Genomic DNA, 18,448 nt, shown 5'->3' with positions numbered 1-18,448 from the left:
ACTTTGCTCCTAGCACCCTGCTTAACTAACATTCAGTTAAAAATAAGTTACTGTATTTTACTTCCACTTTATCTTAAAAATTCTTGGTATAGAGCAGAGACAGTAGTATTGAAATTGACTGAGCAGAATAATCTGTGTCACAAACAAGGCTGGATGACAATGACTCTCACGCAAACTCTCCTACATACACTCCACAAGGTCTGCAATATGCCGTTCTTCGTGTTTGACCTAAGGGCCCTGGGAGAGATGACGGCCCACAGTTAACTGCACACTCCCCAAGAAGACAAAAATTTCATAGGAAAGTTAGCTCTCTGAGGTACAATGTCCAGCTCCAAGATAGCTCAGGACAGCTACTACACTGCTTCTCACATAGATAGCCCAGATCCACGGTAATTTAGAAAGAGTGATTCCAATGTATGTAAACTTTTTTAAATTTATTTTTTATTTTTTATTTTTTTTGCAAACTTTTTTAAAGTAATCTCTATGCCCAATATGGGGCTCGGACTCACAACTCTTGAGATCAAGAGTCACATGCTCCACTGACTGAGTGGGCTGGGTGCCCCTTACACAAACTTTTGATACTGTTGATAAGCCTTTGTCTAAAGTGAGAATTTAAAATGGAGAGAAAATGAAAATACAAGAAGGACCCCAAATGTGGGCCCTCAATAACACTAACTTTAGTTACACACCAGATGGTTCTGTGTTCCTCTATAAGGCCCCTGCATTAAGGCAAGTAACACCACGAGATCTGTTAGATCAGCACAGTTGACAGCAGTTCATAACAAAGGAACTCATCTCCTGGGGTCTTTACAAGGATTATTTTTGTTTTCATTTAATACCCCCAATTCTTCTGTTTTATCAAGGAAGAAAAAGAGCAATTAGCTGCCATCAGACCCTTCCCAACAGGAATCTAATGTCCTTCTCTCTACTCAGAGTTTTTGTTTTTCCTACCTCAGCCTCTGCCTCTTTCTACATTGGCTTGACTCTCAAGCTTTCTTCTCTTTTCATGGAATATAGGAGGTGGTTTACCATCTCCCTACTACAGAAGTCTTAGTCCAAATTAATCCTACTATTAATAATAGTATTGTACTTAATCTTTATTTTTTATTAAAATTTTTTTGTTTATTTTTTATTGTAGTTCAACTGGCCAACATATAACACCCAGTGCTCACCCCGTCAAGTGCCCCCCTCGGTGCCCATCACCCAGTCACCCCCACCCCCTGCCCACCTCCCCTTCCACTACCCCTTGTTCGTTTCCCAGAGTTAGGAGTCTCTCATGTTCCGTCACCCTCTTTGATATTTCCCACTCATTTTCTCTCCTTTCCCCTTTAATCCCTTTCACTATTTCTTATATTCCCCATATGAGTGAAACCATATAATGATTGTCCTTCTCTGATTGACTTACTTCACTCAGCATAATACCCTCCAAGTCCATCCACGTCGAAGCAAGTGGTGGGTCTTCGCCGTTTCTGATGGCTGAGGAATATTCCACTGTATACATAGACCACATCTTCTTTATCCATTCATCTGTCGATGGACACCGAGGCTCCTTCCACAGTTTGGCTATTGTGGACATTGCTGCTAGAAACATCGGGGTGCAGGTGTACTTAATCTTTAATGAGTGCTTTTACTTCCCACAAGCTGCGTTGACATCATCTACTCCCAAACTCGTGAAGGGAGCAGGCTCAGGTGAAGCAACTGTTCATGTTTTCCTGCTTCAAAGTCAGGACTTTTTTCATTAAGCATCACAACTGCAAACATCACAGATCTAAGGCAATGAATGGATCTTTCCAGACCCATTCTTCCATATAACATTGGGTAGACGCACAGATGAAGATCCTTACTTTTGAATCTTTGCAAATGGATTAAGAGGAGACCAAGATGTTAGTGTGTAAGATCCCAAAAAGATCAGAAATGTTCCTCTGTGGCCCTCATAATCTTGCCTGTCCTTGTCCCTGGGAGGGGCTCCTCCTTACCCCTTCTTTTTTTTTTTTCTCCTTACCCCTTCTTGCTCATGACTTTAGCTCCTAACTTCTTCCCCATCCATCTTTTTTTTTTTTTTCCATCCATCTTGATAAACCCAGATTGCTGTGAGAAAATAATACCCCCAATTCTTCTGGTAATCTGTGAAAAGAATTTTTGACCAGTTGTTCTTGACGGACCATTCCTGCTAAAGCCCTATAAAACTTTCCTCCTTCTTCCTCAGACCACTCCTTTGAGAAAGCCATCCCAGCATTGTAGGATACAGGCTTAATTCAAGAGTGTTGTTCATTTATAGTCACAAATTGTCCAACAGCCACAGGAGTGGGAGTGAGACAGCGGAAGGTGATAATTTGAAGGCAGACCGACGTGGGTTTGAACCCGAGTCTGTCAATTAAGTGATCTTGGCCATCTATAAAATTGAATAATAACACTGATTCCATGGAGTTATTATAGGGAGAAATGAGAAATTGTTTGTAAATACCTATCATGGTACTTGTCACATGGTACACAATCAACAAATACTAGTTCCTTCTTGGAAGAGTAATTCTAGGACAAACACCAGGACTCTCCAGGGCATTGATGGTGTCTTTATGTGAGAGATGCAACCAAGAGTCAGTTTATTTCCCCATCAACTATTGTACTGGGAACCGGTGCTTGGCTATTGCCATTTGAAAACTCCCTGAAGATAGAGACTATATTTGTTCCTGTTGTAACTTCAGGCCTAGCAGAGTGCTGCCACCCAACTAGTATTTGTAAATGCTTGAATGATGATCACCACCACCACCATATACTGTATGCCAAACACAGAGGTAAGAGATTACATATAGTAGCTTACTTAATCATGAGGACAGTCCTGTGTAACAGGTATTAGTGACCCCATTTTATAGAAGAGCACAAACCCATCCAAGGTCACAGAGCTAGCGGGAGGGAGAACTGAGTTTTGAATCCAAGTCTGTTGGCCTTTAAAGAAAAGTGCTCCGCATCACTTGCTGTCAGGGAAATACAAATCAAAACCACAATGAGATACCACCTCACACCAGTGAGAATGGGGACAATTAACAAGGCAGGAAACCACAAATGTTGGAGAGGATGTGGAGAAAGGCGAACCGTCCTGCACTGTTGGTGGGAATGTGAACTGGGGCAGCCACTCTGGAAAATTGTGTGGAGTTTCCTCAAAGAGTTAAAAATAGACCTGCCCTACGACCCAGCAATTGCACTGTTGGGGATTTACCCCAAAGATACAGATGCAGTGAAACACCGGGACACCTGCACCCTGATGTTTCTAGCAGCAATGTCCACAATAGCCAAACTGTGGAAGGAGCCTCGGTGTCCATCAAAAGATGATGGATAAAGAAGATGTGGTCTATGTATACAATGGAATATTACTCAGCAATTAGAAACGACAAATACCCACCATTTGCTTTGACGTGGATGGAACTGGAGGTATTATGCTGAGTGAAATAAGTCAATCGGGGAAGGACAAACATTATATGGTCTCATTCATTTGGGGAATATAAAAAATAGTGAAAAGGAATAAAGGGGAAAGAAGAAAAAATGAGTGGGAAATATCAGAAAGGGAGACAGAACATGAGAGACTCCTAACTCTGGGAAACAAACTAGGGGTGGTGGAAGGGGAAGTGGGTGGGGTGATGGGGGTGACTGGGTGATGGGCACTGAGGTGAGCACTTGATGGGATGAGCACTGGGTGTTATTCTATATGTTGGCAAATTGAACACCAATAAAAAATAAATTTAAAAAAAAATAAAGTTCTTTTTACTTAAACCATACTACTTGACCCAAAATGGACATAATTTGACCCAACTTATTTATCACTTCAATCTTAAAATGTTAAATTATGTCAAACCCTGTGATTAGCCTATGAGAATCACTCTCTATTCAGCTTTTCATGTTTTACCTATAGTCCAGAGTCCCAAATCTGTGATTATATTGAAAATAATCGCTTATCCTTTAATCTTTCAGATTAATCACTACAACTCACTCAGAATCTGACATGACAGGAACAGGGAGATGATGGAATATAAGGAGGTTAGGGCAGAGGAGTGTTCTTTTCCACTGTTAGATTAGAATATTGAGGTTTTATGAGATGCTTATACTCCACTCCATGTACAGTTTTTTTTTAAATTCCCTTTGAATCATATGCTCACATAGGTCTAAAATGAGCTTTGATTGCCCCACGTCTGATATAGCAGCGAGCTAGTCATCCTGGTCTCTCTCTCTTTTTTTTTTCTGGTCTCTTTGTTTAATAAATATTGATATTATGGGGGGGGGGTGTAATTCTAATGGAAATCCATTGGTGTCAAGTAAGCCTTAATATCTATAAACAACCTCACTCTTAAAGCAATTCTATCAGATTAAAATGTACCCTAATGGAAGGTTTTATAGGTTTAGCTGTAAAAAAGAAGGGGCATTTGAAGGCATTATTGCTCTCCTCATTTAGATTTGCAAGAACCATAAGCCTCTATTGATGGCTGAACTGTCCTACTGCATACGGTCTCCTGTGGGTCTCTATAGTTAGGAGGCAGTAACTGCTGCTCCTTCAAAAATGCTTGAAAAAAATCACATACAATTAAAGATGTCCAGTGAGAAGATGCCATATTAGCAAAATTATGCATAATCTTTCCTGCTAATAATTCATCTAATGCAATTAAGTGTAGTTTCCATAGGATGGGCCAAGATGTAGTCTTACCATAAAAATTTTTGTGTGCGGATGAGTCGGTAGAAAATTCTTTTTTGTCACCAATTATCTAGTACGTGTACTGTCTGCTTGTTTTCAGTGCATTTCTGTAGTACGTGGTATGAGGCATAGTTATTCTACTGTTGTTCACTATTATAACCTAAATCTATTTCACTGAAAAAAATGTAAGTAACTTCAGATTAATTACTGGGTCCATTCATCTATCACTGTCTCATAATTAAATACGCACAAACACCTTATGTAGTAAAAAAAAAAAACCACCACCAACAACAAAACACCTTATGTAGTAAAAGGGACTTTGCAGTGATCAGGTTATAAGGGCCCTGAGTTGGAGACATAACCCATATGGGCCTGATGTAAACACAAACTATAATTTCCATTTATATCCTCAAGACATTAATTGTTTTGGAATTTATTAAGCTTAAAAGTTGCCATAAATGCTTCACATAGTGCTACCTTCTTTTGAAACAATATGTTTACAACCCAGTAAGGTCAGGATCTGACCTGGCTGGCCCAGGGATTTACTAGAACTCATTAATGTCAGTGTTATTAATATTGGCATTTAGGTAAACTCGATGTGCTTCTTTCTGCTTAATAGACAATTGTTCTTAGTATTAATAGCAGTCTTGGACAAAAACAGGTCATAAGAAAAATGAAGACCAGTTTCACATTAAGCAGTTCAGAAATAATAGTACCAACACTTGAATGCATTTATTAGGTGATTCACCAACATTTAAATGATCATTTTTAACAAATCCAATAGGAAAAAAAGAAAAAAAGAAAAAAAAAAAAACAAATCCAATAGGTCAACTTATTTGGCTTACTGAAAGTATATATTTTATAAGAAAACTAATTTCTAAGCCATTGGGATACAATTCTTTTTTTTTTAAAGCACCTCTTTTATTGAGTATACAGCAAAACAGTATGCAAATGACATATAACAAACTGTGCATATTAAAAGCATACTATTTGATAATTATAGACATAAGTATATACTAGTGAGATGAGCACCATCATCCAGAGTCAACACATCCAATGCATCCAGAGGTTTCCTTGGACCCCCATGTCATTCCTTTCCCATGATGCTCCCTGCTCCTCATCCTCACCCCAGATAACCACTGACTGACTGTATTTTGTTACCCTAGGTTTGCATTTTCTACAGTTTTATATAAATGGAATCATACAGTCCGTACTTTTATTTGGTTTGGCTTCTTTAACTCAGCATAATTATTTTGAGATTCATCCAAGTTACTCTGTGTATCAAGAGTTCATTTTTTTTAATTGCCAAGTAGTATCCAATTGTGTGACTTACATCACAATTTGTTTACTCATTCATCTGTTGATGGACGTTTCTGCTTTCTTCGTAGTTTGCATATTACAAATAAAATTGCTGTGAACATTGAAACACATGTCTTACGTATGGACGTATGGTTTCTTTCTTTTGGGGCGAATGCCCTGGAGTAGCATGGCTGGAGTATATGGTAAGTATATGTTTAACTTCTTAGGAAACCGCCATACTGTTTTCCAAATTGGTGTACCATTTTGCATTCCCACCAGCAGTGTATGAGTTCCTGCTGCCCCATACCCCTGCTGACGCTTGATATGGTCACTCTTTTTAAAAACTTAATTGTTCTGTTTAGTGATATCTCATGTGGCTTTAATTTGCATTTCCCAAATGACTAATAATATTGAACATCTTTGCATCTGCTTATTTTTCATCCTTATATCTTTTTTTTTTTTTTTTCAGGGGTAGGTGAAGTATCTGTTCAAATCTTTCGTCTGTTTTTAAATTGGGTTGTTTGTTTTCTTATGGTTGACTTTTCAGAGCTCTTTTATACTCTGGACATAAGTCCTTTATTAGATGTATGTTTGCAAATATTTTCTTCCAGTTTGTGTCTTGTGTTTTCATTCCCTTAAAAGTGTCTGCAGATGTTTTTAATTTTGATGAAGCCCAATTGCCAATCTGTTCTTTTAAGAATGATCCTTAGAATGTTTTATCTAAGAAATTTTTATATAACTTGAGGCCACAAAGATTTTCTCCCAGAAATTTTATAGTTTTATGTTTTACTTTGACCTATCTTGAGTTAATTATTATGGATTAGAAATTGATCAAAGTTTTACTTTTTTGGTATAAGGTTATCAATTGTTCCAGTTTCAAGACCATTTCTTGAAAAGACCAACCCTTTTCCACTGAACTGCCTTTGCACATTTATAACTGAGATGCCCATATGCAGGTCTATTTCTTTGCTCTCTCTTCTTCTCTGCTAGTTCTTACCTTTACACCAATACCACACTGTTCTGGTTACTACAGCTTTAAAATTAATCTTGAAATGTGATAATATTAGTCCTCCAACTCTGTTCTTTGTTTTTTAAAGTTGTTTGGCTCTTTTATTCAGGTCTTCTGAGTTTCCATGGGAATGTTAGAATCAGCCTGTCAGTTCCTTCAAAAAACCGAGTGGGATTGTGATTGGGATTATGTTGAGTCTATGGATAAATTCACAGAGAATTGACACCTTGACAAAACTGAGCCTTCTATCCATAGGTACGGCACAGTTTTGGTTAGGCCATCTTTAATTCCTCTTAGCAATGTTTCATAGTTTTTGGTGCACAGATCTCTCACATCTTTTTTCAGATTTATCCTCAAGTATTTCTTAATTTAAAAAAATATTTTTATTTATTCATGAGAGACACAGAGAGAGAGAGGCAGAGACATAAGCAGAGGGAGAAGCAGACTCCACACAGGGAGCCTGATGTGGGACTCGATCCCGGGACCCCAGGATCATGCCCTGGGCCAAAGGCAGGCGCTAAACTGCTGAGCCACCCAGGCGTATTTCGTATTTCATATTTTTGATGATAACTGCTATTATACTGGTTTTAGTAAGTGGTATTATCTTTTAATTTCAATTTCCAATTGTTTGCTGCTAGTATACAGAAATACAATTGATATTTCATATTGATGTTGTACCCTGTAGCTTTGCTTATTGGTTCTAGTAGCTTTTTTGTAGATTCTATCACAGATGATGATGTCAACTGTAAATAAAGAGAGTTAAATTCTCCTTTCCTAATATGGACCCTTTCATTTCTTTTTCTTGCCTGATTGATTGGCCAGAATCTCTAGTACAATGTTGAATACAAGTGTTGGTAAGAGTTGATGTCCTTGTCTTGTTTTGGATCTGAGAAGGTAAGCATCCAGTCTTTCACCATTAAGCCTGATGTTACTGTAGGTTTTTCCTTTATCAGACTAAGGAAGTTTCCTTCTATTCATTATCTAGGGAAGTGAGGTAAATCTTGAAGGAAATGTGGGAAGAGAGAGGTTATCAAGAGAGAGAGGGAAAAGATAAAAGGCAAGTAGCAAAGAGAGTTAGGAAATGAGAGTCCATGGGAGGCTCCTGCCAAAAGCCTCTGGAATATCCACCTGGAAAACCCTTTCTCCACCCAGGCTCAGGCAGTGGACAGTATAAGCAGGAACTATACACTAGAACAAAGAGACTATGCTTTAATTTCCCAAACCAGTTCTATTCATGAATCCTTCTCTAAGAACCACTTCAAGCTACCTTAGATTCGGTCTGTACTGTATTGGTTTCAGGAAAGGGTGGTCAGGCAGTATCTGGAAGATGAAAAGGCCTCTTCACTGGTTACCAAGGGGCAGAGGCAGCACCCTTACTGTTATCTACGGATGATAATGTCACTAACTGCAGACATTCAATGGGGGAAACCATCAGGTGATTCCTCCACATTGTCACTTTCTGTACCCTAGAGAGTACTAGAGCACTCCAGTAAAGAAGGGGTCATTATATACCTTTCAGAGGCTGTTAGTGTTGATTTGAAAACTAGAGAGAGACTTATAGAACAGAAAACTTCTGCATGAATCTACCATAGGAGGTTACAAAATCAATAGTCATCTTGTAGAACATGCAAAAATAGGATTTTATGCTAAACAACTTAGTTTATTTAGGTTAACAGATGCTTTCTGGAATGTTTAATTTTGAAAAAAATATAATGCCATATTTTCTCTCTCTCTAATCCATTAATTTTAATTAAATAATGATCTTATCAAAATAGTTTTTGGAGTGGTGGCCAACCACACTATTGTTTTAAGCTGTTAAGTTTTTGGCTTGCTTGTTACACAGGCATAGATAATTAACACACTCAAGATATATTTTCTCAGGATGGTTCAGTGACCAAAAGAATTACTTGACCTTAACATAAATTATACCCACTAAAGAGTCAGAACATTCTTAGAATTTTAGAAGTTTCAAGATCCCAGAACTCTCCTAAAATTTCTATCTATAGGACCCAAATACAGGTCTGGTTTGGTTCACCTGTGATAATTCCATTCCTTTTCATGACACTGATGTCTGAGAGACATCATGAACAATGTAAAATGAAGTACAATTTTTAGTTATTACTAGTCAGCAATGAGATGTGAATGCACGTATCAAGCAGCTCTCTGGAATATTCAGTCTGTTAAACTCCAGCTTTCTCACTGATCTGTTAAAATGGATTGATGACTAATATCAGGTCTATAAATACATTTTTAAGTTGATGAAACTATTTTTGAGTGTCTTTGTATTAATATAACTAGGCTATTCATCATTGTTATCAATTAAAAATGTATGCAGCCTCCACAGAGGTTTTTCTGATTATGTGGAGCATTATTGAAAAATCTAGGTCTCAGGGCAACCATCTAATGTTCTAGTTAATTAACTAATTAATTAAAATGTTAAGTCAAAGTAACATTTATTTAGGATCTATTAGACACTAGGGTTATGAAGAAGGCAAACTTCTGCTTTCAAGGATTTAAAATTAAGTAGTTAGTAATTATGTTATTAATGCTTACTATAGAGTGGGTGACTAGTTTTTAATATACCAGTTTATGGTGGTGTGTAGTTAAGATTTTGGCAACATTTATATTTTGAATACTGACTAGTGTTTACAGTATACAAGTGCCTGTTTTATTGCCCTCAAAGCATAATTTCACTGTTTCTATCATGACAAGATTTACATTGGTTTCTTTGCTGTTATAACTCATGAATACAATCCACAGTTAAGAACACTGTTTAAATGGAAAAAATGCAATCCAGCTGATGACATGCTTTTCTGGAATGCACCATGAAAAGGGATGCCTGCCTAGAAGAACAAAAAATTTGTATATAATGTTTGTTTAATTATAGAATTAGAAAGAAGAATATTCAAGATCAAGATATAAACTTGAATCATTCTGAAACTATACTTTTGTGTAGTTGTCTTCAATTCTGCTTTTGTTAAAAAAAAGCAGACCCCAAAAATATGCGAAAATGGTCTTAAAATGAATTAATGCATACCTGCTGTCCTTAATCAAACGTTCCTAAGATATATGAAGATCTGCTATATGTTCTGAGTGGAGGGTTCTTCAAACTGTAGTATTTATGATGTTTCCAGGGCAGGATTTTTTGACATGTTTTGGTCTCTTTTTAAGAAAGAATATATTTCAAAAAACCTAGAATATCGCAAAAGGAAAATGTCACAAATAAGCATTTATATAGAAGAATAGTTTAAAATCTTGAATCAGTATTAATTTATATATACTCATTTCACACACTAAGACTTTATCTCTATCAGAGTGCATCAGCTCTTCACCATTGGTCAGGAAATAAGATTTGAAGGAGCCACAACAGAGTGGTGTTTCTGAAAATTTTGGGGGCATAACGAAAGATTGTGTGGCTTGTCTATCTGTTCTTTCTTTCCAGTGCAAAGTTGAACATGAATAATAAAAGTTTTTGGATTACATGTTACTTACTTGTAAACAATAAAAAATAAGAAAAGGAAGACCCTCCTGGTACTACTGGTGGGAACTGGATCTTATTTTAGAAGCACTGATATTAGAGACATGGTATTATACACTGAAATTTGTCCTTCTGGCTCAACACTCTCACAAATTGTTAGATTCTTGGCTATTATTGCCACTAGGAAATCCTAGTGGCATAATAATTTATTCTTAAAGTAAATATTCTACAGTGAAGCTGTAATTAATTCATAGGAATGCTTTGGTTTTCAATTGCTATGTTTTCCACCCCAAATTACTGTGTGGGTAGGCAATTGTAGTTGTAACCAGTCCTGCTTCATGGGAAACAACTGCTTGACATTCAAGTTTCCCCTCTTGTCTCATCCACTCTCAACACTGCAGTTTCCTTTCCCACTTTATTTTTCCCTACAGCACATATCATTATCTGCCATAATATGTATTATTTCCCTTATCTATTGCCTGACTTTCCCACTGAATCGTGCTTCACGATTGCAGTATTTTGACTGTTTTGTCTACTGCTGTATCCGCAGTGCCCAGAAGAGTTCCCAGGATATACTAAGTGTTCAACAAATATTAATTAAATAAATTAATGGTCAGGGTGCTTCTGTGCTTCCTTAATTCCTGTCTCCATACCCATTACTCAAGACAAAGTTTTCAGTACTCCTGATCCAACTTAAAATGCCCTATATACCCTAAATGAATGCTTTCCAAACATGATAAATACACGTCTCAAACTTAAAAGCTAGCTTCATGCTTAATAGTGAAACATTAATTTACATTGCTACAAGGATTAAGATAAGGATGGCCACCATCACTTCTGTTAATGAATAATGTTTTGGAGGCACTAGCCAATGAAATTAGAGGTAAGAAAGAAATAAGAGGTATACAAAGAGGTAAAGGATTTGTATTCTGAAAGCCACAGAACACTCATGAAAGAAATTGAGGAAAACAAAAAGAAATGGAAAAACATTCCATGCTCATGGATTAGAAGAACAAGTAATATGAAAATGTCTTTGCTACCCAAAGCAATATACATATTCAATGCAATCCCTATTAAAATACCATCAAAATTTTTCACAGAGCTGGAACAAATAATCCTAAAATTCATATGGAACCAGAAAAGACCCCGAATAGCTAAAGGAATGTTGAAAAAGAAAACCAAAGCCGGGGAAGTCACAATGCTGGACTTCAAGCTCTAGTACAAAGCCTTACGTAATCAATCATCAAGACAGTATGATAAAGGCAAAAAACCAGACACACAGATCAAGGGAACAGAACAGAGAACCCAGAAGTGGACCCTCAACTCTAAGGTTAACTAATCTTTGAGAAAGCAGGAAAGAATATCCAGTGGAAAAACCGGTCTCTTCAACAAACGGTGTTGGGAAAATTGGATAGCCATATGCAGAAGAATGATACTGGACCATTTTCTTACAACATACACAAAAATAAATTCAAAATGGATGAAAGACCTAAATGTGAGAAAGGAATTCATCAAAATCCTAGAGGAGAACACAGGGAGCAACCTCTTTGACCTTGGTCATAGCAACTTCTTGTTAGATATGTCTTCAAAGGCAAGGAAAACAAAAGGAAAAGTGAACTATTGGGACTTCATCAAGATAAAAAGCTCCTGCACAGCAAAGGAAACAGTTGACAAAATCAAAAGATAACATACAGAATAGGAGAAAATATTTGCAAATGTCTCATCAGATAAAGGACTAGTATCCAAAATCTATAAAAAACTTATAAAACTATAAAGAACTTATAAAAAACTTATAAAACCCAAAAGACAAATAGACCAATCAAGAAGTGGGTGGAAGACACAAACAGGCATTTCTCCAAAGAAGACATACAAATGGACAATAGACACATGAAAAAATGCTACATATCACTTCGAATCAGGGAGATACAAATAAAAACCACAATAAGATACCACCCTGCACCAGTCAGAATGGCTAAAATTCACAAATTGGGAAACAGCAAATGTTGGTGAGGATGCAAAGAAAGGGGAACCTTCTAACACTGCTGGTGGGAATGCAAGCTGGGGCAGTCCCTCTGGAAAACAGTATGGAAGTTCCTCAAAAAGTTGAAACTAGAGCTACCCTATGACCTAGCAATTGCACTACTGTGTATTTACCCCAAGGATACAGAGGTAGTAATCTGAAAGGGCACCTGTGCTCCAATGTTTATAGCAGCAATGTGCACAAAAGCCAAACTATGGAAAGAGCCCAGATGTCTATAGACAGATGAATGGATAAAGAAGATGTGGTGTGTGTGTGTGTGTGTATCTCCATATACACACACAGAGACATATATATAAATATATATATATATATTTTACCCAGCCATCAAAAAGGAAACCCTACCATTTGCAATGATGTGGATGGAACTAGAGGGTATTATGCTAAGTGAATTAAGTCAATCAGAGAAAGACAATTATATGATTTCACTCATGTGGAATTTAAGAAACAAGGATCACAGGGGAAGGGAGAGAAAAAGAAAGTAAGATAAAATCAGAGAGGGAGACAAACCATGAGATACTCTAAGTATAGGAAACAAACTGAAGGTTGCTGGAGGTGTGGTGGGAGGATGGGGTAACTGCATGATGGACATTACAAAGGGACATGTAATGAGCACTTGGTATTTTATGCAACTGTTGAATCACTGAACTCTACCTTTGAAACTAAAATACAAATAAAGAAATAAGTATAAACATTTGGAAAGAAAAGGCAAATTATTATCATGTGCAGATAATATGCTTGTATCCTTAGAAAACCCTATAAAACACTATAACATAATGAGCATTCAATAAAACTATAGTTACTAAATGGATATAAAAATCCATCTTTTCTGAGATGGAATACTTCCAAAATCGTTCTATGAGGCCAGCATCACCTTAATTCCAAAACCAGACAAAGACCCCACCAAAAAGGAGAAGTAGAGACCAATATCCCTGATGAGCACAGATGCAAAAATTCTCAACAAGATACTAGCCAATAGGATCCAACAATACATTAAGAAGATTATTCATCACGACCAAGTGGGATTTATCCCTGGGATGCAAGGCTGGTTCAACACTCGTACAGCAATCAATGTGATTGATCATATCAACAAGAGAAAAAATAAGAACCATATGATCCTCTCAATAGATGCAGAGAGAGCATTTGACAAAACACAGCATCCATTCCTGATCAAAACTCTTCAGAGTGTAGGGATAGAGGGAACATTCCTCGGCATCTTAAAAGCCATCTACGAAAAGCCCACAGCAAATATCATTCTCAATGGGGAAACACTGGGAGCCTTTCCCCTAAGATCAGGAACACGACAGGGATGTCCACTCTCACCACTGCTATTCAACATAGTACTAGAAGTGCTCGCCTCAGCAATCAGGCAACAAAAAGAAATAAAAGGCATTCAAATTGGCAAAGAAGTCAAACTCTCCCTCTTCACAGATAACATGATACTGTACATAGAAAACCCAAAGACTCCACCCCAAAATTGCTAGAACTCACATTTGGTAGTGTGGCAGGATACAAAATCAATGCCCAGAAATCAGTGGCATTTCTATACACTAAGAATGAGACTGAAGAAAGAGAAATGAGGGATCCCTGGGTGGCGCAGCGGTTTGGCGCCTGTCTTTGGCCCAGGGCGCGATCCTGGAGACCCGGGATCGAATCCCACGTCGGGCTCCCGGTGCATGGAGCCTGCTTCTCCCTCTGCCTGTGTCTCTGCCTCTCTCTCGCTCTCTGTGTGACTATCATAAATAAATTTTAAAAAAATTAAAAAAAAAAAAGAAAAAAAAAAAGAAAGAGAAATGAAGGAGTCAATACCATTTACAATTGCACCCAAAAGCATAAGATACCTAGGAACCTAACCAAAGAGGTAAAGGATCTGTACCTTAAAAACTACAGAACACTTCTGAAAGAAATTGAGGAAGACACAAAGAGATGGAAAAATATTCCATGCTCATGGACTGGAAGAATTAACATTGTGAAAATGTCAATGCAACGCAGGGCAATTTACACATATAATGCAATCCCTATCAAAATACCATGGACTTTCTTCAGAGAGTTGGAACAAAGCATCTTAAGATTTGTGTGGAATCAGAAAAGACCCCGAATAGCCAGGGGAATATTAAAAAAGAAAAATAGAGCCGGCGGCATCACAATGCCGGATTTCAGGTTGTACTACAAAGCTGTGGTTATTAAGACAGTGTGGTACTGGCACAAAAACAGACACATAGATCAATGGAACAGAATAGAGAACCCAGAAATGGGCCCTCAACTTTATGGTCAACTAATATTCAACAAAGCAAGAAAGACTATCCACTGGAAAAAAGACAGTCTCTTCAATAAATGGTGCTGGGAAAATTGGACATCCACATGCAGAAGAATGAAACTAGACCAATCTCTTACACCAGACACAAAGATAAACTCAAAATGGATGAAAGATCTAAATGTGAGACAAGAATCCATCAAAATCCTAGAGGAGAACACAGGCAACACCCCTTTTGAACTTGGCCACAGCAACTTCTTGCAAATACATCCATGAAGGCAAGGGAAACAAAAGCAAAAATGAATTATTGGGACTTCATCAAGATAAAAAGCTTCTGCACAGCAAAAGAAACAGTCAAAAAAACTAAAAGACAGTCTACAGAATGGGAGAAGATATTTGCAAATTATGTATCAGATAAAGGGCTAGCATCCAAGATCTATAAAGAACTTATTAAACTCAACACCAAAGAAACAAACAATCCAATCATGAAATGAGCAAAAGACATGAACAGAAATCTCACAGAGGAAGACATAGACATGGCCAACAAGCACATGAGAAAATGCTCCGCATCACTTGCCATCAGGGAAATACAAATCAAAACCACAATGAGATCCCACCTCACACCAGTGAGAATGGGGAAAATTAACAAGGCAGGAAACCACAAATGTTGGAGAAGATGCGGAGAGAAGGGAACCTTTTTGCACTGTTGGTGGGAATGTGACCTGGTGCAGCCACTCTGGAAAACTGTGTGGAGGTTCCTCAAAGAGTTAAAAATAGACCTGCCCTACGACCCAGCAATTGCACTGTTGGGGATTTACCCCAAAGATTCAGATGCGGTGAAACACCGGGACACCTGCACCCCGATGTTTCTAGCAGCAATGTCCACAATAGCCAAACCGTGGAAGGAGCCTCGGTGTCCATCGAAAGATGACTGGATAGAGAAGATGTGGTCTATGTACACAATGGAATATTCCTCAGCCATTAGAAGTGACAAATATCCACCATTTGCTTCGACATGGATGGAACTGGAGGGTATTATGCTGAGTGAAATAAGTCAATCGGAGAAGGACAAACATTATATGGTCTCATTCATTCAGGGAATATAAAAATTAGTGAAAGGGAATAAAGGGGAAAGGAGAGAAAATGAGTGAAAATATCAGTGAGGGTGACAAAACATGAGAGACACCTAACTCTGGGAAATGAACAAGGGGTAGTGGAAGGGGAAGTGGGTGGGGGGTTGGGGTGACTGGGTGACGGGCATTGAGGGGGCACTTAATGGGATGAGCACTGGGTGATACGCTATATGTTGGCAAATTGAACTCCAATAAAATTTTTTTTTAAAAAAATCCATTGTTCCATATGTAAATGAAAATGACTTAGAAAATGATGAAAATATCCCACTTACAGTATCAGCCAAGAATTTAAAAACATCTGATACAGGTTGAATACAAATAATACAGAGAAAGCTTTAAAACTATTGAAATATAAATAAGATTTATGTAAGTGGAGAGACATACTGTGTTCTTATATAAGAACCCAGATGAGAAAGCTATAAATTCTCCCTACTTTTATCTACATAATCAAAATATTCCTAATAAAATCCAAGAACAATTTTTTTTGAAATTTGACAAAATGACACTAAATTCATATAGAAAAACAAATATGGGAGAACCCAAAGGATTTTGAACAGGAATGACGGGGAGATAGAACGTTACAGGCACTAAAACAGCTTGACTCCAGCGCTTGAATGGACAGAGCAACATTCCAGAATAAAGTTCAGAGACAGTGGGATGACTGGGTGGCTCAGTGGTAGAGCATCTGCCTTCGGCTCCTGGGATCCGGGATTGAGTTGCGCATCTGGCTCCCCGCAGGGACCCTGCTTCTCCCTCTCCCTGTGTCTCTGCCTCTCTGTGTGTCTCTCATGAATAAGTAAATAAATCTTAAAAAAAAAAAAGTTCAGAGACAGAAGCACATATGTAGTGAATCTAGTATAAGATAAAGGTGGAGAAAAGTGGACATTTAATAAACGATGGGAGGTGAGATAGGCTATACATCCAGAAACCAAAACAAGCAAATCCTTACTGTATTGCTTACACTAAATATTAATTCCTTAATTTCTCTTAATCTTCTCATTGTTAGTGTATAGAAATAAATGAAACTGATTTCTGTGCACAGGTTTTTATCCTACCATGTTGCTGAATTCCTGTATGAGTTCTAGCAATTTTGGGGGTGGAGGAGAAGGTAACTGGGTGATGGGCATTAAGGAGGGCATGTGATGTGATGAGCACTGGATGTCATATGCAACTGATGAACCACTGAACTCTACTTCTGAAACTATTGATATACTATATGTTGGCTAATTGAGTTTAAATAAAAAAAAGTAAATATCAGATGAAGTAAAAATGTACTTGTTGAAAATAAGTAAACCACCAGGGACACAATAAAAGTAGCTGCATAAAAATTTAAAATTTCTGTACAGGGGCACCTAGGTTACTCAGTGGTTGAGCATCTGCCTTTGGCTCAGGTTGTGATCCTGGGGTCCTGGGATCAAGTCCTGCATCAGGCTCCCCGCAGGGAGCTGGCTCCTTCCTCTGCCTATGTCTTTACCTCTCTCTGTGTCTCTCCTGAATAAATAAAAGACAAACAAAAAACTTCTGTACAACAAAAAAAAACATAAAGTTGAAAGGCACATTAGAAAATGGGAAAACTATTTTCAGTACATATGACGAAGAGCTAACCTCCGTAATAATAATGCACTAGTAAAATGGGCAAAGTATATCAACACATTACAGAACCACAGACAACCAAGAAATATATAAAAAGATGTTCAGACTTGCTCTCAATTAGTGAAATGCAAATGAAAACAATTCCAGTTTAATCCATCAGAATGGCAAAAATTAAAGGATTGGATAAAAAAAGGATTGGATAAAGTATCAATTGTAATTATGATTAATAATAATACACTAATACACTAATAATAATATGCTTATGCATAGTGGAAAACATAAAAGGATGAAATATCTCTGCATGTATGGATATGTAAAAAACTTAGATGTTCTTTTGCTTTTAAAGATTTTGTTTTAGAGAGAGAGAGAGAGGCAGAGAGTGTGTGAGGGAGGGGATGGAGAAGAGAATCTCAAGCAGACTCCATGCTAAGCATAGAGCACAATGTGGAACTGGATCCCAGGACCCTGAGATCATGACCTGAGCCAAAACCAAGAGGCACATGCTTAACTGACTGTGCCACCCAGGTGTTCCGAGATGTTCATTTTCCAATCACTATCTATATCTATGATATTTAGTGTAAGCAATACAGTAAGGATTTGCTTTTGTTTTGGTTTCAGGATGTATAGCCTATCTCCCCTCCCATCATTTATATATAGATATAGGCTGGCTTATCTATATGGGCTTATGGCCCATCACATGCCATAAAGAAAGGAATTAAAATCCCACTGTTAAGATATAAGATTTCCATTTGATACTGTGTGGGCTGAATAAGGCACCCAGGCCACCCGAAGAATGTCCTAATCTCCAGAGTTTGTGAATCCCTAGACCCTGTGGCAGGGAGATTAGCTATGCTGGCCTGATATAAGAACAAGGGCCTATGGAGGGGGCCCCTGGAGCTGGTCAGAAGATGGCAGTGTGATGCACGAAGCAGATTCAGAAAAACCCACTTTGCCGCTGGCTTTGAA

The 18,448-nt window shown here is 37.8% G+C and overlaps 1 protein-coding gene across 3 annotated transcripts in view; it reads right to left on the bottom strand.

Annotated features, from left to right (window-relative positions):
- The window catches only part of LCA5L (lebercilin LCA5 like), a 280,078-nt gene that overhangs the window by 24,731 nt on the left and 236,899 nt on the right, over positions 1-18,448 (bottom strand). The window contains exon 3 of one of the 3 annotated variants that reach the window (XM_072740539.1): positions 10,024-10,178. The exons of 1 other annotated variant lie outside the window; for it this stretch is intronic. The gene's annotated coding sequence lies outside the window, so the exon portion shown is untranslated. Of the gene's footprint in view, positions 1-1,405; positions 3,070-10,023; positions 10,179-18,448 lie in introns of those variants that run through there. One more of the 3 variants, XM_072740541.1, reaches the window with a different exon arrangement.

This window comes from Vulpes vulpes, chromosome 15 (genome assembly GCF_048418805.1).
Source record: "Vulpes vulpes isolate BD-2025 chromosome 15, VulVul3, whole genome shotgun sequence".
Taxonomy (NCBI): Eukaryota; Metazoa; Chordata; class Mammalia; order Carnivora; family Canidae; genus Vulpes; species Vulpes vulpes.
This window is presented reverse-complemented; position numbering and strand designations above follow the sequence as displayed.